A 27,196-nucleotide genomic window follows, 5' to 3' on the forward strand; every position below is an offset into this window, starting at 1 on the left:
CCATCAACTCCATTGACAGGAGAGAAATAGATAGACCCTTGACCTCACTTTTTTTAAAAAAAATATTTTTTTACTTGTCAATGGACTTTTAATCTTTTAAATTAATTTATATGTGTTGCTGAGAATTGAACCCAGTGCTTCACACATGCTAGGTATGTGCTGTTCCACTGAGCTACATACAACCCCAGCCCAGATCATTGTCCTTATTAAAGAGTGACATGAGAGGTTAAGACTTTCCCAGATAAGTGTAAACCAGTGTGCTTGTTTTTATGATACAATAAAATCCATATAAATGAAAATTCATATCCCTTTTCTAGATCTTTTTAAGGGTCCTGTGTTTTTCAGGTTCTATAGAGATGTTTAGCTTAAGAAACATTATCTACCCAATTTTCTAAACAGTTACAGGGAAGATATTCTTTAATCCTTGTAATGATATCCATCCAATTCAATCTGTAGGGGGCATACTTGATCCTTCCATTCTCAAGGATAGGAGACTTCTGCCGTTTCAGAGAAGGAAACATTAAAATTAGCATTTAAAATCTAATCAGTCCTTATTGTTAGTGATTTTCTAAGGGCCCAATGCTTTATTCTCTTTCTTTCTTCCTCTGGGACTTTTTGCATCTGAGCACAACATTGAGTATTCCCTAGTTTTTAAACTTTTGCTAATTATGAATTAATGTTTGTCCATTTAGTTACTGCAAGATTTTTTTCTGCTCTTTGAAAATGTTTTCTTATTTATTTTATAAATCTCATAAATGTATGGTAAATCAGAAAAATGTACAAATCCTATGTACACAGTCACACAAATATTCCCAAAATGAACAGTACTGAGATTAAGGGAAAAAAATGATCCTAACAACCCAAAATTTACCTGTTAAGTTACCACATTATTCCTTGAAGGTAAACACCTTCTAAAACCATCATTAGTTGCACCTGTTTTTGAATCATATAAGAAAACATGCAATAAGTGTCTGGCTTTTTTCCACTGAATATTATATTTCGAGACTTGTGTATTTTTCAGAGAGTTGTAATTCATGCTTCTTTATACATAATTTGTTTCATTATGGGAAATGCCACAATTTACTTATTTATTTGGATGCACATGGATATTGGTTTGTGCTATGGTTTGGGTAAGTGTCCTTCAAAAGACCCCTCTGTTGAAAGCTCCATTCCTACTCCTTAGTGCTCTTGGGAAACAGAGCTCCTGTTGGGTCTAGATGGAGGAAGTTAGGTCATCAGGGCCATTCCTTTGGGGAATATTAGGGCCCCGGACTTTTCTTCTTTCTTTCTTTTTCCTTCCCAGATGCCTTGAAGGGAGCAGCTTTACTCCACTACACACTGCCCATCATGAAGTAATGTTTCTCTACAGGCCCATAAACCAGTGAGTCAAGTGACTGTGCCTGAAAACTCTGAAACTATGATCCAAAATGGACTTTTCCTTTCTGATGAATTTATTATCTCAGGTATTTTGTTATAATAATGGAAAGCCAAGTAACACAGGTTGTTTCCATTTGATGACTTTGTATGATGCTACCCTTAAAGGCTTATAAATCTACTAAACTTTTATTAAATATTCAACTGTTAAATTTCTGTGATGTAATTTTATTCAGTGATACATTATGGATAGAACTTTTGTTGTGGTCGCAGTGGTGTTTCAGTACTAGGGAATAACCACAGGGGAGTTCTACTACTGAACTCTATCCCCAAGCTTCCTTTCCTTTTCTAAAACTTTTGAGACAGGATCTCTGTATGGAGCTGAGGCTGGCTAGAACTTGCTATCCTCTTGCCTCAGCTTCCTGAGTCCTGAGGTTACAGGTGCATGCCATCCTGACCAGCCAGAAAAAAACTAGTGCAAACTATGATCTGTACAATTATTAAAAAGAAGTACCTGTTTATGTAGGATTTCTCCATTTATTCTATATCACCTTTGAATATCCACATTGATTTTGAAACCAAAGAATTAAAATTTAAGTACAAGAATAAAATTATTTTTAATGTTTAATTTATCCTGAGTTTAATTGTGAGTAAAGGAAAATGCACAATACAGAATCGTCTCTGAAGACATTTGCAAGTCATGTTTTATGCATTCTGTTTTGCCATTTTCATGCAGGGTACCAAAGCTGCAAAAGCAACATAATTTCTGATTTATAATTTTAATTTTAAAGTAAAACTAATCCTTTTTTAATTTTAAAGAATTCATGGCAACTAATCTAAGCATAGTTTATTTATTTTGTTAGTTAAGTTTTATAATTAGTAATTAAATAGGCATTATGTATGTTATTATTATTATGTATGTTAAGGTATAGCCTCTGATTAGAGTTTATATGATTCTTTTATAGTTTGATTAGAATTCTACTCCTCATTTATATCCCAGATGAACTTCAGGGGAATGTCTTTTGTTTCTCTTTGGAATATCTGGTCAAATCTTTCATTCTGCTCCACAGTAAAATGATGTTTCCAGTCTCCAATGGTACCTAATGGGATAAGAACATGAATGGCACCTGGTGAATAAAGAACACTTCATGTTAAAGACTGCCTCAACCATTTGAACCCATGTGTCCTATTGTCCCAGATGTGGAACACCTGTCAAATTTAAATGGAGCAACCAATATACCTCTTGTGGTAACTTTGTAATAATATGTGAATATTATTGTGTTCACAGAATTAAAAAATTGGAAATTAATGGGTAAATCTCTTTTCAACCAAGCTAAATATTTGTTCCTGTCCATAGGATTGGAGACCTCATCTTTTCTTACACAGGAATGATTGAATAAAGAATCTAGGAACAGAATAATGCAATAAATAGATTTAAAATTCACTTCCCTGTATGTTAGCCTTTCCCACTATGTGATCCTTAAGAGGAAAAAACTATAGAGGATATGAATATATTAGAATTTAACAAGTATGTTTTAGTATATATACTCTTGTATATATACTAAGTGAACTTGACACTAAGTGAACCACATTTATCAACTGTAATATAGTTCTTACTAAAGCCCTCCAAGATAGGTATTTTTTTCTTTTTAAATTTGAAAAAAAAGAGAGACTTAAATATTTTCAACTAACAAAATTAAAGTCATATAGAGCATCAGAGCTTCCCTTTCTGCATCTTTATTTTATACAAAATTAAACCATCATTATGCCATTCTTTTTTTGGGGAGGGGGTGTACTGGAGATTGAACTCAGGGGTACTCGACCACTGAACCACTCCCCAGCCCTATTTTGTACTTTATTTAGAGCCAGGGTCTCATTGAGTTGCTTAGCACCTTGTTTTTGCTGACGCTGGCTTTGAGCTTGCATTCTTCCTGCCTCAACCTTCTGAGCCGCAGGGATTACATTACATCATTCTTTTTTTTTTTTAATTTTTTATTGTTGGCTGTTCAAAACCTTACATAGTTCTTGATATATCATATTTCACAATTTGATTCAAGTGGGTTATGAGCTCCCATTTTTACCCCATATACAGATTGCAGAATCACATCAGTTACACATCCATTGATTTACATATTGCCATACTAGTGTCTGTTGTATTCTGCTGCCTTTCCTATCCTCTACTATCCCCCCTCCCCTCCCCTCCCCTCTTCTCTCTCTGCCCCCTCTACTGACATTCATTTGTCCCCCTTATATTATTTTTCCCCTTCCCCTCACTTCCTCTTGTATGTACTTTTGTATAACTCTGAGGGTCTCCTTCCATTTCCATGCATTTTCCCTTCTCTCTCCCTTTCCCTCCCACCTCTCATCCCTGTTTAATGTTAATCTTCTTCTCCTGCTCTTCGACCCTACTCTGTTCTTAGTTACTCTCCTTATATCAAAGAAGACATTTGGCATTTGTTTTTTAGGGATTGGCTAGCTTCACTTAGCATAATTTGCTCTAATGCCATCCATTTCCCTGTAAATTCTATGATTTTGTCATTTTTTAATGCAGAGTAATACTCCATTGTGTATAAATGCCACATTTTTTTTATCCATTCATCCATTGAAGGGCATCTAGGTTGGTTCCACAGTCTAGCTATTGTGAATTGTGCTGCTATGAACATCGATGTAGCAGTGTCCCTGTAGCATGCTCTTTTTAGGTCTTTAGGGAATAGACCGAGAAGGGGAATAGCTGGGTCAAATGGTGGCTCCATTCCCAGCTTTCCAAGAAATCTCCATACTGCTTTCCAAATTGGCCGCACCAATTTGCAGTCCCACCAGCAATGTACAAGTGTACCCTTTTCCCCACATCCTCGCCAGCACTTGTTGTTGTTTGACTTCATAATGGCTGCCAATCTTACTGGAGTGAGATGGTATCTTAGGGTGGTTTTGATTTGCATTTCTCTGACTGCTAGAGATGGTGAGCATTTTTTCATGTACTTGTTGATTGATTGTATGTCCTCCTCTGAGAAGTGTCTGTTCAGGTCCTTGGCCCATTTGTTGATTGGGTTGTTTGTTCTCTTATTGTCTAATTTTTTGAGTTCTTTGTATACTCTGGATATTAGGGCTCTATCTGAAGTGTGAGGAGTAAAGATTTGTTCCCAGGATGTAGGCTCTCTATTTACCTCTCTTATTGTATCTTTTGCTGAGAAAAAACTTTTTAGTTTGAGTAAGTCCCATTTGTTGATTCTAGTTATTAACTTTTGTGCTATGGGTGTCCTATTGAGGAATTTGGAGCCCGACCCCACAGTATGTAGATCGTAGCCAACTTTTTCTTCTATCAGACGGTGTGTCTCTGATTTGATATCAAGCTCCTTGATCCATTTTGAATTAACTTTTGTGCATGGCAAGAGAAAGGGATTCAGTTTCATTTTGTTGCATATGGATTTCCAGTTTTCCCAGCACCATTTGTTGAAGATGCTATCCTTCCTCCATTGCATGCTTTTAGCCCCTTTATCAAATATAAGGTAGTTGTAGTTTTGTGGATTGGTTTCTGTGTCCTCTATTCTGTACCATTGGTCCACCCGCCTGTTTTGGTACCAGTACCATGCTGTTTTTGTTACTATTGCTCTGTAGTATAGTTTGAAGTCTGGTATCGCTATACCGCCTGATTCACACTTCCTGCTTAGCATTGTTTTTGCTATTCTGGGTCTTTTATTTTTCCATATGAATTTCATGATTGCTTTCTCTATTTCTACAAGAAATGCCGTTGGGATTTTGATTGGCATTGCATTAAACCTATAGAGAACTTTTGGTAATATCGCCATTTTGATGATGTTAGTTCTGCCTATCCATGAACAGGCTTTATTTTTCCATCTTCTAAGATCTTCTTCTATTTCTCTCTTTAGGGTTCTGTAGTTTTCATTGTATAAGTCTTTCACCTCTTTTGTTAGGTTGATTCCCAAGTATTTTATTTTTTTTTGAAGATATTGTGAATGGAGTGGTTGTCCTCATTTCCATTTCAGAGGATTTGTCGCTGATATACAGGAATGCCTTTGATTTATGCGTGTTGATTTTATATCCTGCCACTTTGCTGAATTCATTTATTAGCTCTAATAGTTTCTTTGTAGACTCTTTTGGGTCTGCTAGGTATAGAATCATGTCATCTGCAAATAGTGATAATTTAAGTTCTTCTTTTCCTATTTTGATGCCTTTAATTTCTTTCTTCTGTCTAATTGCTCTGGCCAGTGTTTCGAGAACTATGTTGAACAGAAGTGGTGAGAGAGGGCATCCCTGTCTTGTTCCAGATTTTAGAGGAAATGCCTTCAATTTTTCTCCATTCAGAATGATGCTAGCCTGAGGCTTAGCATAGATTGCTTTTACAATATTGAGGTATGTTCCTGTTATCCCTAGTTTTTCTAGAGTTTTGAACATAAAGGGATGCTGTACTTTGTCGAATGCTTTTTCTGCATCTATCGAGATGATCATATGGTTCTTATTTTTAAGTCTATTGATGTGGTGAATAACATTTATTGATTTCCGTATATTGAACCAGCCTTGCATCCCAGGGATGAATCCTACTTGATCATGGTGCACAATTTTTTTGATATGTTTTTGTATCCGAGTGGCCAGGATTTTATTGAGGATTTTTGCATCTAGGTTCATTAGAGATATTGGTCTGTAGTTTTCTTTCTTTGAAGTGTCTTTGTCTGGTTTAGGTATCAGGGTGATGTTGGCCTCATAGAATGAATTTGGAAGTTCTCCCTCTTTTTCTATTTCCCGAAGTAGCTTGAAAAGTATTGGTATTAGTTCCTCTTTAAAGGTTTTGTAAAACTCTGCTGTATACCCATCCGGTCCTGGGCTTTTCTTAGTTGGTAGTCTTTTGATGGTTTCTTCTATTTCCTCAATTGATATTGGTCTGTTTAGGTTGTCTATATCCTCCTGACTCAATCTGGGAAGATCATATGACTTCAGAAATTTATCGATGCCTTCACTATCTTCTAATTTATTGGAGTATAAGGATTCAAAATAATTTTTGATTATCTTCTGTATATCTGAAGTGTCTGTTGTGATATTGCCTTTTTCATCCCGTATGCTAGTAATTTGAGTTCTCTCTCTTCTTCTCTTCGCTAGCATCGCTAAGGGTCTGTCGATTTTGTTTATTTTTTCAAAGAACCAACTGTTAGTTTTGTCAATTTTTTCAATTGTTTCTTTTGTTTCGATTTCATTAATTTCAGCTCTGATTTTAATTATTTCTTGCCTTCTACTTCTTTTGCTGTTGTTTTGCTCTTCTTTTTCTAGGATTTTGAGATGAAGTATGAGATCATTTATTTGTTGGTTTTTTCTTTTTTTAAGGAATGAACTCAAAGCAATGAATTTTCCTCTTAGAACTGCTTTCAATGTGTCCTATAGATTCCGATATGTTGTTTCAGTGTTTTCATTAATCTCTAAGAATTTTTTAATTTCCTCCTTGATGTCTTCTATAACCCATTGATCATTCAGTAACCTATTGTTCATTCTCCAGGTGATGTATTCTTTTTCCTTCCTTCTTTTATCGTTGATTTTCAGTTCCATTCCATTATGATCAGATAGGATGCATGGTATTATCTCTACTCCTTTATATTGTCTAAGAGTTTCCCTGTGACATAATATATGATCTATTTTTGAGAAGGATCCATGTGCTGCTGAGAAAAAAGTGTAACTGCTTGATGTTGGGTGGTATATTCTATATATGTCAATTAAGTCTAGGTTATTAATTGTGTTATTGAGTTCTATAGTTTCCTTATTCAACTTTTGTTTGGAAGATGTGTCCAGTGGTGATAGAGGTGTGTTGAAGTCTCCCATGATTATTGTATGGTGGTCTATTAGACTCTTGAACTTGAGAAGAGTTTGTTTGATGAACATAGCTGCACCATTGTTTGGGGCATATATATTTATGATTGTTATGTCTTGTTGGTGTATGGTTCCCTTGAGCAGTAGGTAGTGTCCCTCTTTATCCCTTTTGATTAACTTTGGCTTGAAATCTATTTTATTTGATATGAGTATGGATACTCCTGCTTGTTTCCGAAGTCCATATGAGTGATATGATTTTTCCCAACCTTTCACCTTCAGCCTATGTATGTCTTTTCCTATCAAATGCGTCTCCTGTAGGCAGCATATTGTTGGGTCTTGTTTTGTGATCCATTCTACTAGCCTGTGTCTCTTGATTGGTGAGTTTAAGCCATTAACATTTAGGGTTATTATTGAGATATGGGTTGTTCTTCCAGCCATATTTGTTTATTTATGTTACTAAACATGGTTTGTTTTCCTCTTTGATTATTTTCCCCCCTTTAGTGTCCTACCTCCCACTGTTGGTTTTCATTGTTATTTTCCATTTCCTCTTCCTGTAATGTTTTGCCAAGGATGTTTTGAAGAGATGGTTTTCTAGCTGCAAATTCTTTTAACTTTTGTTTATTGTGGAAGGTTTTAATTTCATCTTCCATCCTGAAGCTTAATTTCGCTGGAAACACAATTCTTGGTTGGAACCCATTTTCTTTCAGTGTTTGAAATATGTTATTCCAGGATCTTCTAGCTTTCAGAGTCTGTGATGAAAGATCAGCTGTTATCCTGATTGGCTTACCCCTAAATGTGATCTGCTTCCTTTCTCTTGTAGCTTTTAAAATTCTCTCCTTATTCTGTATGTTGGGCATCTTCATTATAATGTGTCTAGGTGTGGGTCTCTTATGATTTTGCACATTCGGCATCCTGTAGGCTTCTAGGATTTGGGGTTCTGTTTCATTCTTCAAGTCTGGGAAGTTTTCTCGTATTATTTCATTGAATAGATTGCTCATTCCTTTGGTTTGAAACTCTGTCCCTTCCTGTATCCCAATGACTCTTAAATTTGGTCTCTTGATGTTATCCCATATTTCTTGGATGTTCTGCTCATGGTTTCTTAACAGTCTTGCTGAGCTGTCTATGTTCTTTTCAAGTTGAAATACTTTATCTTCATTGTCTGATGTTCTGTCTTCTAAGTGTTCTACTCTGCTGGTAGTATTCTCCATTGAGTTTTTAAGTTGGCTTATTGCTTCCTGCATTTCTAGGATTTCTGTTTGTTTGTTTTTTATAACCTCTATCTCCCTGTATAGTTGATCTTTTGCTTCTTGGATTTGTTTATGTAATTCATTGTTGAAGTGATCTTTCATTGTCTGATTTTGCTGTCTGATGTCTTCCTTGAGACTCCAGATCATCTGAAGCATGTATATCCTGAATTCTTTATCTGACATTCCATCTGCTGCAGCTATTACCTCTTCTAACGTTGAGTTGACCTGCAATGCTTGTGGTCCTTTCTTTCCTTGTCTCTTCATACTGTTCGCGTTCCTTTCTACTTGGTGAAACTGTTGTGCTATTGAATTTTCCCCCTATATATTTATATTGGTCTTGTATAGTTGCAAAGTCTCCCTCGCAGGCGCGGGCGGCTGCTCTGCCCCTCCTCCAATTGGGGCAATGTGCCTACCACACCGGCAGGCCGCTAGGCCTGCTCTGCCGGTTGGTAGCAGGTCCGCCGACCTTGGAGGCGCGGGCAGCGGCTCTGTCCCTCTGCGGGCCGCTAGGCTTGTTCTGTCGGTGGTCGCAGTTATGTCTACTTTGCAGGCGCAGGCAGCGGCACTGCCCCTCTGCAGGCCTCTGGGGCTGTACTGCCAGTGGGTCGCAGGTCCGCCTACCTTGCAGGCGCAGGGGGGGGGGCGGCTCTACCCTTCCTCAGGCCACTGGGCCTGTTGTGTCTCTCGGTTGCAGGTCTGGCCTGTTCTGATGGTGGTCACAGTTCCGTCTACCTTGCAGGCGCGCGGGGGAGGGGGCGGCTCTGCCTCTCAGCAGGCCGCTGCTCCTCTTCTGCCGGTGGGTCGCAGGCCCGCCTACCTTGCAGGAGTGATTGGAAGCTCTGCCCCTCCGCGGGCCACTGGGCCTTTTCTGTCTGTGGTCACAGTTCCCCTACCTGGCAGGCGCGGGGGGTGAGGGGCGGCTCTGCCCCTCAGCAGGCCACTGGGCCTGCTCTGTGCGTGGTCACAGTTCCCTCTACCTTGCAGGTGCAGGGGGAGGGGGCGGCTCTGCCTCTCAGCAGGCCGCTGCTCCTCTTCTGCCAGTGTGTCGCAGGCCCGCCTACCTTGCAGGAGTGATTGGAAGCTCTGTCCCGCCGCGGGCCACTGGGCCTTTTCTGTTGGTGGTCACAGTTCCACCTACCTGGCAGGCGCGGGGGGTGGGGGGCGGCTCTGCCCCTCAGCAGGCAGCTGGGCCTGCTCTGTGCGTGGTCACAGTTTCCTCTACTTTGCCGGCGCAGGGGGAGGGGGCGGCTCAGCCTCTCAGCAGGCCGCTGCTCCTCTTCTGCCGGTGGGTCGCAGGCCCGCCTACCTTGCAGGAGTGATTGGAAGCTCTGCCCCTCCGCGGGCCACTGGGCCTTTTCTGTCTGTGGTCACAGTTCCCCTACCTGGCAGGCGCGGGGGGTGAGGGGCGGCTCTGCCCCTCAGCAGGCCACTGGGCCTGCTCTGTGCGTGGTCACAGTTCCCTCTACCTTGCAGGTGCAGGGGGAGGGGGCGGCTCTGCCTCTCAGCAGGCCGCTGCTCCTCTTCTGCCAGTGTGTCGCAGGCCCGCCTACCTTGCAGGAGTGATTGGAAGCTCTGTCCCGCCGCGGGCCACTGGGCCTTTTCTGTTGGTGGTCACAGTTCCACCTACCTGGCAGGCGCGGGGGGTGGGGGGCGGCTCTGCCCCTCAGCAGGCAGCTGGGCCTGCTCTGTGCGTGGTCACAGTTTCCTCTACTTTGCCGGCGCAGGGGGAGGGGGCGGCTCAGCCTCTCAGCAGGCCGCTGCTCCTCTTCTGCCGGTGGGTCGCAGGCCCGCCTACCTTGCAGGAGTGATTGGAAGCTCTGTCCCGCCGCGGGCCACTGAGCCTTTTCTGTCGGTGGTCACCGTTCCACCTACCTGGCAGGTGCGGGGGGTGTGGGGCGGCTCTGCCCCTCAGCAGGCCGCTGGGCCTGCTCTGTGCATGATCACAGTTCCCTCTACCTTGTTACATCATTCTTAAGTGAAAACTAACTTGGCATTTCCAGCTATCAGGTTCACTAGTGTAGACATTATTATTGGCCTTTGGAGTAGAAAACAAGCTCTTAGGGGTATGAGAATTGCTTTTTATCTGCTGTAGCTGAGGAATGAAAAGGGATAATTGATAATGTCACCAAAAAATAAGAATTTTAAAATATATCAATATCTAGGGCAATTTCCATAAGATGTTTATATAATTTAATAAATTATTATCGATCATCCTATTAGTAAATTATGAGCCAATTATGACATAAAATGTGAATAAAGTAGAAGTGAAGTGTTTAGAATGTTTATACACTAAATGATTAAATTAAAATTAACAATTTGAAGCCAGGTGTGGTGGTATATGCCTGTATTCCCAGCAGCTCAAGAGGCTGAGTCAGGAGGATGTTGAGTTCAACATCTCAGTGAGATCCTGTCTCTAAATAAAATACAAAATAGCAGCTGGGAATGTGGCTTAGTGCTTGAGTGCCCCTGAGTTTAATCCCTGGTAGTAGTAGTAGTAGTAGTAGTAGTAGTAGTAGTAGTAATAATAATAATAATAATAATTTGAATTTAAAGGGTATCAGTTACAAGGGAAATAATATTCATTCTTGACAACTACTTCAAGCATGTAATAAGATCACAGTAAAAATGATTTCAATGACTTTTTGAAGTAACTGATTTCATAGCAGATAGTACTAATAAGATAATACTCTTTGTGATGTTGCAATCTGACACATGGGAACACAGTAATCCAAACCTCCTCCCAGCAAAGCAAAACACATTAAGTTTACTTCCTAGATTGTTCTAGAAGAAAAAAAAGGGAAAACAAGGATTAGTGTTCCTCTCATTTGATATACCTGAACAGGCTCATGTGGCTTAGATATAAGGCAATATTAATTAAGCAAGTTAATGTGTCAGATTGTGTACTAAAACACTTAGGTTTCTTGAAAAACTTTTCAGACCTACTCTCAATTAGGCACTTAATTTCTCTAGGTTCCAAATGTCTCTGTTACTTGGAGAGACATATTGGAAGCACTTATTATTTCTCCTAGGTACCAAGCACTTGAATGACAGCTTACATCTTGCTACTATAAACTACTGAATAGTACCTTTGCGCAGAAAATGTCCTTTATCGCTTCTCGTTCCAATTTCATATTTTATAATATCATGATAATTTGCTTGTGGATTAGTCTTCATGTTCTGAAATGTAGCCTGATTCACAACAGTATCCACAACTTCTTCACTAAGTTGTTTCTCAAGAAATCTACAGATTTTCAGCACTGCACTTCTGAGGTCCTGAAAGAGTCATGAGTATACATGAGTTACAGCTAAACACACAACATTTTCATATTCTAGTGAAATTGATTGCTGGAATGCAAAGAAGTGTCCTCATATGAACCATGCAGTTTGTTATGAGAAGAGAATGGGGAAACAAACTGACATGATTATCTCAATTGATGCAAAAAAAAAAAAAAACATTTAACAAAACCCAACATCTTTGAGCATAGGAAGAAGATTACCTCTACATAGGGAAGAGGGATGGGAAGGAAAGGGAAGGAGAAAGGGAATTGCATGGATGGTGGAAGGAGACCCTCATTGTTATACAAAATACATGTATGAAGATGTGAGAAAAAAATAAAAAGAATATCATTACCCTAGATTAGGTAGAGAGAAGTGATGGGAGGAGAGGGGAGGGGTTGGGGAGATAGGAAGGATAGTAGAATGAAACAGACATTATTATTACTGTGTGTATATAGGCGAATGTATGACCAATGTGATTCTGCAATCTGTATACTCAGAAAAATGAGAAATTATATCCCATGTGATTCAAATGTATAATATGTCAAGGTCATTGTACTGTCATGTGTAACTAATTAAAACAAAAAAAGAAAAAAATAAATGTTAAAAAAATACTTACTGATATTTACTCAGACAATAAAATTTTAGCTTTAAAAAAAACCAACATCTTTTTATGATGAAATGCTCAATATATCTGCAATGGAAGGAAACTACCTCAACATGAAAAAGGTCTTATATGGAATACCTGCAGCTAATAGCAAACTCAACTGAGAGAGGAAGATTTTCATCTGAGACGTGGAGTAAGTCCAATTCAGTTTTTCTACTCTTTATTATGATAATAGAAATACTATCTGGAGGTACTCAGCAATAAAAAAGAAAAAAAGGTATTTAAATAGAAAATAAAGATAATGAAATGATCCCTGATAACCCATAATATTATCTTATATGTAGAAACCCCCGCCCCCCAAAAGCACTCACACACACACCAAAAAGAACATGAGAACAAAGAAATTTAATCAAGTTGTAAATTCAAAAATCAAACCAACTTGTAAAAATCAGTTGAATTTCTATACACTAACAATGAGTAAACCTAAAAGGAAATTAAGGAACAATTACACTAATAATCACAAGAAGAAAGACTAAAACTCCAAGGAATGAACAAGGAGGTGAGAGTGTTGCCTATTGAAACCTACAAAACATTACTGAAAAGTAAAAGCAAACAAATAAATAAAACAATATCCTATACTGATGACTGGAATTAAAAAAATACAATGTAAATCAATTCACAGATAGATGTAATGCACTCTATCAAAATCCCAATGATATTTTTTGCAAAAAAAAAAAAAAAGAAGAAGAAGAAGAACAATCCATCACAATATTCTTATAAAACTCCAAGGCATCCTGAATAGTTAGTCTTGAAAAAGAATATTAGATTCTCTGTTTTCACACTTCCATAATTCAAACTTACTACAAAATAATGGTCATCTAAACAGTCTGAAAATGCCATAAATTTGGAAGTATGAATCGATAGAGTTGAATAGAGTTCGCAGAAACCAGCTCTCACACATGTGGTCAAATGATTTTTGACATGAATGCAAAGAACATTTCATAGTAAAAGGATAATTTCCTCAACAAAAGGTAATAGGAAAATTGAATGACTGCATGCAAAAGCTTGAAGTTGATCCTGATCCTATGCCACATATTAAAACTAACTTAAAATTGGGACCATCCACACGAGCCCATGTGGGACCCAGGCTCACAGTAGGTCTGGGTCCACCCCTCCACTTGCACAGCAGACACCTGCCAAAGCCTAGCCTCTGATGCAAGATCACCTCTTTCCACCAGCAGACTACTGGGGGACGTCAAGCCTTGCATCCCAGATCCACCAACACCAGCCTGTGCGGGACCAAGACTCACAGCAGGCCCAAGTCTACCCCTTCACCTGCAGGCACCTGCCGCAGCCCATCCTCCATCCCAGGACCACCTCTTCTGTCCAGCAGATTACCGCAGGAGCTGAGACCCAGCCCAGACTGCCTACACAAGCCTGCAAGGGACCTGGTAGGCCCAGGTCCATCCCTCCACCCGCGGGGCAAACACCCACCAGAGCCTAGCCTCTGGAAGAGGACCGCCTCTTCTGACCAGCAGACTACCTCGGGAGGTCAAGCCCAATGGCCCAGATGCACCCACACTGGCCTAGAACCACCACACTCACGGGAGCCCAGCCTTTGGCATAGGACCACCTCTTCCAACCAGCAGACTACTGCAGGAGTCCAAGCCTAGCCCAGATCTGTCCACACAAACTTGCGCAGGATCCATGTCCATGGTAGGTCTAAGTTCACCCCCTCCCCCACATGGGAACCTAAGCCTAACCCACTTCCATCTTGGGACACTGCAGTCATTATGATAGCCTTCCCCATGCAGTAGCCTCTAACATTTTTACAACAGACAGGGCCTACAAGCAGGTGCATCTCAGAGCAGGCATCCCAAAGGGAGTGTGGGGGCCACCCTTTCAGCCCCATCACTGTAAGACATTGCTTCCATCTTGGGGCACCTTAACTATTATCTCAAGTTACCTCTGCTATTGCCGCCACCAACTTTAGTTGCAGTAGCATACATTGAGGGACACCAGCAGGGTCTGGAAGCCCAACTTCAAGGTGTGGTACAGACAATATGCATAAGTACTATAAGAATATAGGGAATAAACTGTAATATCTCAGATCCACACTGCAAGAAAAGAAGACATATAGACACCAAGAAAAAAGAAGGGAGGAAAGTGCCCCAAACAAACCAGGACACTATAATAAAAGAACCCATGGGCAGTGAGTTGATGAAATGTCAGAGAAGGAGTTCAGAAGGTTCATAATTAAAATGATTTGTGAATTAAAGGATGACCTAAATGAGCAAATACAGGCAAAAGTTGATCACTCCAACAATGATGTAAGAGAGAAAATATAGGTAGCAAAAGATTCCTCCAAGAGAGAGACAGAGACTCTGAAAAACAAAGTCAGAAATCCTTGAAATGAAGGATACAGTAAATCAAATAAAAAACTCAATAGAAAGCATAACCAATAGACTAGATCACTTGGAAGAAAGAATGTCAGATAATGAAGACAAAGTATACAATCTGGAAAATAAAGTTGATCACACAGTGAAGAAATTTAGAAACCATGAATAGAACATCCAAGAATTATGGGACAGTATCAAAAGACCAAATCTAAGATTTATTGGGATAGAGGAAGGCACAGAGTTTCAAACCAAAGTAATGTACAAACTCTTCAATTAGTTAATATCAGATAATTTCCCAAGCATGAAGAATGAATTGGAAAATCAAATACAAGAGGCTTATAGGACACCAAATACACAAAATTACAACATATCTACACCAAGGCACATTATAACAAAAATGCCTAGCATACAGAATAAGGATAGAATCTTAAAAGCCACAAGAGAGAGGAATCAGATCACATATAGTGGGAGACCAATTTGTATCTCAGCAGATTTTCAACCCAGACGTTCAAAGACATGATATCATGGAACAACATATACCAAGCCCTGAAAGAAAATGGATGCCAACCAAGAATTTTATATCCAACAAAACTAAGCTTTAGATTTGATGATGAAATAAAAACCTTCCATGATAAAAAAAAAGTTAAAAGAATTTACAACTAGAGAGCCTGCACTACAGAACATCCTCAGCAAAATATTCTAAGAGGAAATGAAAAAAAATGATGAAAATCAGCAGAGGAAGGTATTACACTAAAGGAAAATCTAATCAGAGGAGAAACCAAGTCACGTTAAATACCAAAAATATACAAAAATGACTGGGAATACAAATCATGTCTCAATAATAACCCTGAATGTTAATGGCCTAAACTCGCCAATCAAAAGACATAAAGTAGCAGATTGAATCAAAATAAATAAATAAATAAATAAAAGGCCCAACAATATGCTACCTCCAAGAGACTCACCTCATAGGAAAAGACATCCACAGACTGAAGATGAGGGGTTGGGAAAAATCATACCACTCACATGGACTGTGGAACAAGCAGGGGTTTCCATCCTCCTTCAAATAGAGTAGACTTCAAACTAAAGTCAATCAAAAAGGATAAAGACGGACACTACATTCTACTCAAGGGAACCATATGCCAACAAGACTTAACAATTATAAATATATATGCCCCAAACAATGGAGCATCTACATTCATCAAACTCTTCTCAAATTCATGAGTCAAATAGACCACAACAAAATGATTTTGGGTGACTTTAACACACCTCTTTCATCAATAGATAGATCTTCTGAACAAAAGCTGAACAAAGAAACTATAGAACTCAATAATACACTCAATAACCTAGACTTAACTGACATATATAGACTATTTCATCCTTCAATGAGAGAATACATTTTCTTCTCAGCAGCACTTGGAACCTTCTCTAAAATAGACCATATACTATGCCACAAAGCAACCCTTAACTAATATAAAAAAGTAGCGATACTATCCTGCATTCTATCAGATCATAATGGAATGAAATTAGAAATCAATGATAAAATAAGAAATAAAGTCCACTCCCACACCTGGAGACTAAATAATATTCTACTGAATGAACAATTGGTTACAGAAAACAGCAAGGAGGAGATTAAAAAATTTTTAGAAGTGAATGAGAACACAGATACTACATACTGAAATCTCTGGGACACTATGAAAGCAGTTCTAAGAGGAAAGGTTATTGCATGGAGTTCATTCCTTAAAAGAAGACAAATTTAACAAAGAAATGACTTAACATTACTCTTAATGCCTTAGAAAAAGTAGAAGAAATCAACACCGAAAGAAGGAGGACAGGAAATAGTTAAAATCAGAGATGAAATCAACAAAATTGAAACAAAAGAAACAATTGAAAAAATTGACAGAACAAAATGTTGGTTTTTTTGAAAAAATAAATAAAATTGACAGACCCTTAGCCATGCTGACGAAGAGAAGGAGAAAACTCAAATCACTAATATGTGATGAAAAAGGAAATATCACAACAGACACTACAGAAATACAGAAGACAATTAGAAATTATTTTGGAAACTTGTACTACAATAAAATAGAAAATATTGAAGGCATCGACAAATTATAGAGTCATATAATTTGTCCAACTTGAATCAGAATGAAATACACTTTCAAGTGATGAAATAGAAGACACCATCAAAAATCTACCAACCAAGAAAAGCCCAGGACCAGATGGATACACAGCCAAGTTCTAAAAGACCTTTAAAGAAGAACTAATACCAATATTCTTTAATTTATTTCAGGAAATAGAAAAAGAGGCAGCACTTCCAAACTCATTATATGAGGCCAATATCACCCTGATTCCAAAACCAGGCAAAGACACATAAAAAGAAAGAATGAAAGAACAAAAGAAAGAAAGAAAGAAAAGAAGGAAGGAAGGAAGAAAGAAAGACAAAACTTTAGACCAAAATCTCTAATGAACATAGATGCAAATATTCTCAATAAAATTCTGGCAAATCGAATACAAAAACAGATCAAAAAGATCACGCACCATGATGTAGTGGGGTTCATCCCAGGGATGCAAGTTTGGTTCAACATGCAAAAATCAATAAATGTAATTCACCACATCAATAGACTTAAAGGTAAGAATCATATGATCATCTTAATAGACACAGAAAAAGCATTTGACAAAATACAACACCGCTTTGTGTTCAAAAACTAGAAAAATAAGGGATAACAGGAACATATATCAACAACATAAAAGCTATTTATGCTAAGCCCTAGGCCAACAAAATTCTAAATGGAGAAAAATTAAAGGCATTCCCTCTAAAAACTGGAACAAGACAGGGATACCCTCTTTCATCACTTTTATTCAACATAGTAGTTGAAACACTGGCCAGAGCAATTAGACAGATGAAAGAAATTAAAGGGATATGTATAGGAAAATAAAAAATTAAATTAGCACTATTTGCTGATGATATGAGTCTATACCTAGAAGACCCTAAAAGTTTAACTGGAAAACTTCTAGAACTAATAAATAAATTAAGCAAAGTAGCAAGATATAAAATCAACACCCATAAATCAAAGCCATTTCTGTATATCAGTGACAAATCTTCTGAGAAGGGAATGAGGAAAACTACCCCATTTACAATAACCTCAAATAAAAAGATACTTGGGAATCAATGAAAGAGGTGAAAGATCTATATAATGAAAATTACAGAACCCTAAAAAAAAAGAAGTGAAAGAAGACCTTAGAAGATGGAAAGATCTACCTTGCTCTTAGATAGGCAGAATTAATATCATCCAAATGATCATACTATGAAAACCACTATACAGATTTAATGCAATTCCAATCAAATTCCCAATGACATTCCTCATAGAAATAGAAAAACCAATCATGAAATTCATCTGGAAAAATAAGAGACCCATAAGCTAAAGCAAACCTTAGCAGGAAGAGTGAAGCAGGTGGCATCACTATATCAGACTTTAAACTATACTACAGAGCAATAGTAACAAAAATAGCATGGTATTGGCACCAAAACAGACTGGTAGACCAATGGTACAGTATAGAGGACACAGAGACTAACCCACAAAATTACAATTATCTTATGTTAGACAAGGTGCCAAGAACATGCATTGGAGAAAAGATAGCCTCTTTAATAACTGGTGCTGGGAAAACTTGAAATCCATATGCAACAAAATGAAATTAAACCCCTATCTGTAACCAGGCACAAAACTCAACTCAAAGTGGATCAAGGATCTAGGAATTAAACCAGAGACTCTGTGTCTAATAGAAGAAAAAGTAGGCCCTTATCTTCATCACGTGAGATTAGGCCCAAATTTTATCCTTCACACACCAGATATAGCACTAATCTCTAGAGTATATAAAGAACTCAAAGAGCTAAAAACCAAAAAAACAAATAACCCAATCAACAAATGGGCCAAGGACATGAACAGACACTTCTCAGAAGAAGAGATATAATCAGTCAACAAATACATGAAAAAATGTTCATCGTCACTAGGAATTAGAGAAATGCAAGTCAAAATTACTCTAAGATAGCACCTCACTCCAGTCAGAATTGGCAGCTGTTATGAAGACAAACAACAATAAGTGTTGGCAAGGATGTGGGGAAAAGGTATACTCATACAGTGCTGGTGGGACTGCAAATTGATATATCCAATATGGAAAGCAGTATGGAGATTCCTTGGAAATCTGGGAATGGAACCACCATTTGATCCAGCTATCCCGCTATACCTAAAGGACTTAAAAACAGCATATTACAGGGGCACAGCCACATCAATATTTATAGCAGCACAATTCACAATAGCTAAACTGTGAAGCCAAACTAGATGCCCTTCAGTGGATGAATGGATAAAAAAATGTGGCATATATACACAATGGAATATTACTTAGCAATTAAATACAATAAAATCATGGCATTTGCAGGTAAATGGATGGAGTTAGAGAAGATGATCCCTTTTCTTTTTACATCTTAACTGTGCCTCAAAACTCTGTATTCTCTTCATTCACAATGACACTACTCCAATCCAAGCCACCACCGATGTTCAGTGGATTAATACACTGGTCTCTGTCTATTCTGGTTTCCTTATATTCACTATTTTTCCTCTTCAACTCATAAATGTAAATAATATTCAAAAATATTAAGTATAATCTATGGCTACCCTTCTTAATAGCTCTTAAAAGTCTCCTTACTACTTTTAATATTAAAGAAATCACTCTCATTAACATAGCCTACAGATCTTATAAAATCTGGCTCCTATAAAACCCCCCTATATTAAACTTTCATCTCTCCCAGATTGTTCAAGTTTTTCCCTTAGGTCCTCAAAGGTCTCATGTACTTTCCTTTTTTCTTATCTTATAAGTCTCTCCCATGTTTTTTTTCTTTCACTTAGCTCTTATTTATTAGCTTGTATTTCCCATTTTCTTTGTTTCAGGAAAGAAAAAAAAAGACCATTACTTTTGAGTATATTAGATACCCTCAGTACATATACACATTGATATTGTATTAGACATTTCCTTAATATTTGCAATTATTACTTTTAAAATACATATACTAGCTTGGTGAGTACTTGTTTTCCCTGACAGATTATGAGTTCTGTCTATAAAAGATTCAGTCGTCTATTACTCATGATTCAGTGCAAGGCAGAGAGCAATCATTCAGTGATTTTTTTAAAGTAACTAAATAGATGATGTATTAATGAATCAACATACCAACCAGAGTCCACAGAACAATAAGCTTCACCTGTCTTGTGTTTGAATTACACAAAGTTTTCAGGCAGTTTAGAATCTTTAACCAGCATATAAGCATTCTATGACTTCACATGAGAACTAGTTTTTAAGATTCTCTTTACAGGAAGAAGGTGCCTCACAGGGCTCACCCTCATCTTCAGCAATAATTATCCTCTCTTAGTAGTGACTTCATGCCTCAGTGCCTTAGTGCTCCTTGATGAACTTTATTAAGTATAATTACCATGGAAAACAGTTTGGTGTATCCTCAAAAAAAACCCAAAAAACTAAACTAAAAACAGAACTACTGTATAATCCAACTTCACATTCCTGGGTATATATCAAAAAGAAACAGTGCACCATACAAGAGACAACTCACATGCCCGTGTTTATTGTACCACTATTCACAACAGATAAGGATTCAGCATACATGGTGTTTATCAACAGATGAACAGACCAAGAAATTATCACACGTGTGCACACACACACACACACACACACACTGGACTATTATTCAGATACAAAAAATGAAATTCTCCAGCAAAATTCATGGAACTGGACTACACGATGTTACTAAAATAAGCCAGACATAGAAAGACAAATAGCACAAGCAGCACACATGAGAAGAACAAGAAATATTGACTGAAAGTAGAATCATGAATACTAGGGCCTCTGAAGGGTCCAGGGCAAAGGAGAGGTAAGAGAGTGGAAGAAGGAGAGATTGGATATGATCAGTGCATGTTGTATGGTCATATAGAAATCAGAAAACAAAATCCATTAATATGTAATTAATATTAATAAAAATGTTTTACAAAGACTGGTATCCTAGATATTTGAGGTTGCCTTTAATGCTACAGTTGTTACATGATAATAATGGTGACTGTTTGAGAACAAACCCTTGAGGAAAACCAGTAATTAATGAATAAGCAGGAAATTAGAACCCCCACTTATCCCCAAAAGCCTACGAAATATGTATTTTCATAAATGACTAGGAGAATGAGTTTTCCTGAAACCAGGAGAAAAAGGTTTAAAAATAGAATTTTAAAAAATACTTCTTATTTTACCTTTTTCATATCTTCATAGCTCATGAACAGAATATTGAAGTCATGTCTGTGTTCATACCAGCCTTTTATGTGATCAAACCAACGACTTCCCACCACTGTGCAAAAAATAATTAGTAAGAAGGTGAAGATGTTGCACTTATTGAATAGCAAAGTGTTCTGTCTTTTCCTCCTTATAGTCACAAAAACAAAAATAAAGGCCCCAACCACTGAACATCTATATTACTGTTTTGAAATGATTACTGCTTAGGGGAACAATCATGGTTTTCATAGAGAAGTGACCATGAAAAGCGACCTTATGGATGCAGGAAGGCAGCAATAAAGAAATGAGAAAGCCTCTGGGTCTAAGTTTAAATCATATTTCTTTAAAGCAAGTTCCTCCACTTTCCTATATCCACCAGAAAACACACATGTCCATTTTTCTTCTCATTCTCTAAGATCTCTGGATAGCAAAGCTACCTGTTTACAATGAGACAAAACCTGAATGTAATCTTTAAATGAGTGAGATCCTGATACTTCTCACTACAAGTCCCTTGCAACCATCAATCCTCATCAGTAGTGGAGTGATAAACTCCACCATGGCCCTAGAAGGCTTACCACAGGTCCAGGAGAGAGTACACAAACACCCTGATCATTAGTGATTCTGGAATGTATTATTTTAATTATATTTGTAGCTAGTTTAAATTGATAGAATATTTGTAAGCCTCTTATGGACTGGTCAAAATGTTTTCTAAACAATATGCCTTTGCAAATTTGACAAGACCCACATGGTCCTGGCAAGGAAGGAAAAGCCACTGGGTGGCAGACTAGGTTGATATGTCATAGTAACTACTCACAAGCACCCATTGTACAATTGCCCTTTTCCATCTCTCTAAATATATTCCCTAAATTCCTTGATAAATAAACTCATAGTTACCTTGTCCATCTAGAAACATTTCCATAAAATTCTCAAAAGTATCAGAAGGCTTTAATCGAGCCACCCAATTTGAAAAATGAAAAAAGGACACCAAAACATCTTTAGGATTTCTGTAGATATAAAGAATCTGCAGGGAGAATTAGAAATAATATTAACAATTCCAGTATATTATTTCAAGTTTTTAACAGTTGCATCATATTCATTAGCTGAATGAATCATAATTATTTTAATCCATTCTACTAGCCATGGAAAATTAGGTGTTCCCCCAATTTTTCCTCTATTACAAAAAGTATTGTTGAAATAAATTCTTTTATATATGGGATAGAAACTGTATAAAGAAAGTTAATATGGAAAATACCACTAATGAAAAATTGGGTCAAAAAAGTCCTTTCACAGAATATACAATAATTATGGTCAATAACCTGTCAAAACAGGCTTATTCTCATTACTGAGTATTGGACATGTAGGTTAAGGTCACTTTAACATACCTCTTCATAAATAACACATTGAAAAAATTTAAAAGTCTGATATGTATCATTATGGGGGGGGGAATAAAAACATGTCCATTACCAATTTCAGTAGAAATTGATACACCTGCTTTCTTAAGAAAATATAGCCCCCATCCCATACAACTGAACATCCTTGTACTTTTGGCTTTGCAGTTCCCTTCTTGGATATATATTCCAGGGAAACGCCTGCATATGTGCCCAAAGCAGCATGTAGTGATATTCAAATGCTGGAATATTCTAATTTTTCTATGAAGAAAAAGAACGGATCTGATAAAACTACTTTCAAAAGTTGTAAAGTTATGCAGCAGTGAAAATGGCATTTCAAATCAAGGAAAACAAGAGCATGTGGCAAAGTCCCGAATTAGAGAATAAGGAATAAAATGAAATTAAGTAAAATTGCAGGCCAAATGATTTAACGGGATGGCCCATAATTTGTTTTCAAAGACCAACAGAAAAGGAACATTCGTACACTGATGATCATAATAGAAAAACTTCAATGGAAAAGTTCCAGTAAATTTGTAAGTATTTTGATTTAGCCACAATCATAGTAGAACATTTACAGAGAATTGTCTTTAACAAAACAATTAAAGCAAAAATAAATTTGTTAAATTGATTATTAAAATTTTATTTTATTTAGTTTTTAAAATTTGTATAAGTACCCAACACAGAAAATTTATCTCCTTTTCTCATGTATGAAACATATTCCACGTTTGAAAACTGATCATGCAATTGACAATTAACTTATAAATAAATTCCAAAAATTAGAATATGTAAACACCATTGCCCATGATAGAAAACTATACAAACACTTTCAAACTAAAAAAAATCTCAAAAGAGCTGAAACCAATTAAAAAGGTAAAACTGAAATGACAAAGTATTTAAACATTAACAAAATTACACCCATAGTTACACTAAAAATGGTATTCATTTAAAAATGTTAATATTGACAAAAATAAACACTGGAAATAGATATACTAGACATTTAATTAAAGAAGATAGAAAGATATATATTAAAATGAGACACTAATTAAAATGAAAGTATACATGAATAAAAAAGAAAACTTGAATTATGCTTAAAAAAAGGCTAGTTCCTCAGAGAGTAAAAACCTAGTAAAATAGAAAACTCCTTATATCCTGAAAACTCTAAAAATAAGAGAATATAAAATTTTTATCATTGCAGCCTGAATGCAAATATATAACCACAAAATTGGAGTAAATTGACAAGATCATTAAAATTTTATACTTTTTTCAATGTTAAATATCTACAAGTGGGAAAAAATCACACTGAGAACAATAAAAGGTACATATAGATGTCATTAAAGTAGACCTGATACATAGTATGTAACTCGAGGAATGTCAGAATATTGCAATGTTTGTTTTCCCAGAACAAATCTCTCTTAAATTAAAACCCACATTTGACAATCAGTGTGGAACTATACTATATTGTAGAAAGTTGATAGAAAAATTTGCCTTATCTGGGGCTCAAACTGTGGCTCAGCGGTGAGGCCCTGAGTTCAATCTTCAGCACCACATAAAAATAAATAAGTAAAATAAATTCGTGTCCAACTATGAAAATTTAGCATACCAATATATAGGCTTCAAAACAGTAGAGGTACTCAAGTGAATGTTTTAGTAAATTGTTTTGGGCCAATCAGCAAACTCCTTAGACAAGTATAAGGCAATGTTCATGTCTCATAAGCAGTATCAGATTTAATTTATAATCATAAGAAGGTTAAAAATAGCCAGGCTCCGTGTCCCACACCAGTAATCCCAGCTACTCTGGAGGCGAAGACATGAGGATCATGAGTTTAGAGCCAGCCTCAGGAAAAGAGAGGTGCTAAGTTATTTAGTAAGATCATGTTTCTAAATAAAATACAAAATAGGGCTGGGGATGTGGCTCAGTGGTTGAGTGACCCTGAGTTCAATCCCTCCTTACCACCCCACACCTCCTACCCCACCAACAAAAAGGTTAAAAATAATACTGTTAGTTAGAAAAAAGCTGGAGGGCATTTACATAATCTTTGTTGTTAGTGTTGTGTTTTCTTAGTAAAACATCAGAACCAGAAGTCATGAAAGAAGTATTAACAGTTGGATAACATAAGGTTAAAAGTTTTCAACAATTTATTAAAAAAGTCTTTCCTTTATAAAGGGAAAGATTTTGCCACAAATAAATTTCCTACAAAACAGTAAATAAGACAACATGGAATAAGAATATTTAAAGACCAATAAAATATAAAAAGATAATCTTATAAAATTGAAAGAGTTAAATTCCCTCAAAGAAAGATTACTTTCTTACTTAGCATATTAGGCAAATTTGATAATTCCCATTATTAGTAAGCATGTGAGGAAGGAGGCATTCCTACATGGTTATTTGATGAAGTATGATTCATATATTATAAAAAGCAGGCAGGTAATCCCTGTCAAAACTTAAAATATTAGCCATTTCAATTTGAAAACTTCACATTAATTGAAACAAGGCATGAGAATTAAAGTGCAAGCCTTTATAGGAAAGTATATTACAGCACAAGACATCCATTGGCTGCAACTTACCTATCCATCAAATACACATTAATTATTGCAAAGCCACACAATAAATTTCTATGAAACTATAAAAAAGAATGGCATTTTATGGCCAATGTGAAAGAATTTTTGTTATATGCTATAGAGTTACATTGCAAATTATATCCACAATTGCTTATTACAGGCATAGTTTTTAGGACTTTCATATACTTTTATTGAGGAAGGCAATATCCTAAACATAAAATGATTGTAACATTTGGAAAACTGTGGTTTAGTGAGGTTGGGGAATCTACTTAAAGCAGGTTATTTCGTTTGTGCAAAAAAAAAAAGATTAAGCTGTATGACATACTTTAGCTTTTTTGTTCTTCAGACCTTTTGGAACTAAATAATATGGGAGGTGGGAAGCGAAGAGGCGAGGGGATGGCATTTTGATAAAGTCCAAATTGTGAATATTGTATTCAAAGAAGGGAGCTCTATCTATTGTTTTGATGTCTTCAGTTCTGTTACGATGCCCTTCAAAATAAATCAAGCTTAGTATTTGCTGAGTCCAGATGGTACCTGAAAAAATAAATCATGTTGTTTTCAAACTCAATTAGTCATTAAAAATTAAGTCAACAATAGTGTTATTCACCATAAAATCATTTGAGCTTTCTTTTCTTTTAAACACTCTAAGTATGCTAACAACTTTGTCTGATTTTCATTTTTTTCTCTATGAAACATTAAAGTTAATAAAGAAAATCAAAGACTCTAAATTCCTTTATCACTTGAAGAGCTGTGTTTGTTCTGATTCCATGATAGTGATGATTTGGGTTATTTCTGCCTTTCCTTCTCTGTTTCCTGCTCCATATTAGGTCCTTTTTAGTATTTTTAACTTTTTCCTTAACTTATAATAATTCTACATATTGATGGGGTAGAGTGTGATATTTCCACACATGCATACACCCTGCACTATCACATCAGGGAAATTAGCATTTCCCTTTCTGTATCATTTCTTTCTGTTGGAGTCTTGAAGCTTATTTCTTCTATATTTTCTGGTTACTGAGTCTTTTTTTACTATAGTTTGTGGGCATCTCTTTCTCCTTCCTGAGATTCCTTTCTTAGAACTTTACCCTTTAGAATTATAGACAAATTAACAAAATTATAAGCGATTTCACTTTCTCCCCCTTTTCTATTTACCACTTAAGGTGGTTTTGTAAACTATTTAAACATCCAAGGATGTCAGGAAATAGCAGAACCTGACATGAGCAAAGCAATAATTATATATATATATATGTTTAATTGTATGGCCTAATCATGTATGACCAACTTCTTTGTGGTGTTCTGGGAAAACCACACTATAAATAAGCAAAACATTGTATGTAGAATCTTAATAACTACAGCTTTATCTCTTAGTCTGCATGGGCAACTATAAAAACTCAAACCAAGCCAAGTATCCTGCCCTGCTGAAGTAGAAGTCACTATTACATAAGACTCATTAGTACCTGTTTAGGATTGTGTTTTACCACTTCTTTGTAATGATGGTCTTCACAAATCTCAAAATCATTCTTATTTTATTTTCTAGTAGAACTTACTGGTTGAAAACGTTTTTGAGAATCTTCAGTGGAACTCAGCTGTCATGGAATACTTCTCAAGAAAATGAAACATCTTGGAACACGAATAATAATGGAAGATAAATCTTCCAACTCAGGAAGCATTTACAAATTAGAGAAAAGATGAGTTTGGACTGTCTCAGATCTGTCAAGCAGACCAAGCCAACAGATCAGCATTTACCCAGTACCTGCTCATGGCTCAGCATTTGGTTTCTTTATATATATATATATATATATATATATATATATATATATATATATATATATATATATATATATTTATTTTTTTTTTTAACAGAATTTACAGTATATCCATTACAAATGAGCTTTGGTAGTATAGATTTGAGATTCATCTAACTTTTTTCTGATTCTTAATGGATATATAAATGTAGGTCAGGCTGCTGTTGATGTCTGAAAAACAGCACATTTACACACCCACCCACACACACAAACACAAACATATACCAAACTTAGGCAAAAATATACTATCATAAGACCACTCTTTACACTTACCAGATTTTGGATAGGTGATTATGAAGACATCATCATCTCTAATTTCAAAATCATCCACTCTTTCTACTATATGAATTTTAACTAAAGACCTTTCAAAATTGTAGCCTTTAAATTCAAGTAAGTATTCCTCTGTGTTGTCCAT

The 27,196-nt window shown here is 36.7% G+C and overlaps 1 pseudogene; it reads right to left on the reverse strand.

The window, feature by feature from the left end:
• Positions 1-2,313: 2,313 nt before the first annotated feature.
• LOC124080521 (amine sulfotransferase-like) lies at positions 2,314-27,196 on the reverse strand (annotated as a pseudogene).

Source organism: Marmota monax, unplaced genomic scaffold (assembly GCF_021218885.2).
Source record: "Marmota monax isolate L192 unplaced genomic scaffold, Marmota_monax_Labrador192_F-V1.1 WCK01_AAM20220418_F8-fsc00174, whole genome shotgun sequence".
Taxonomy (NCBI): domain Eukaryota; kingdom Metazoa; phylum Chordata; class Mammalia; order Rodentia; family Sciuridae; genus Marmota; species Marmota monax.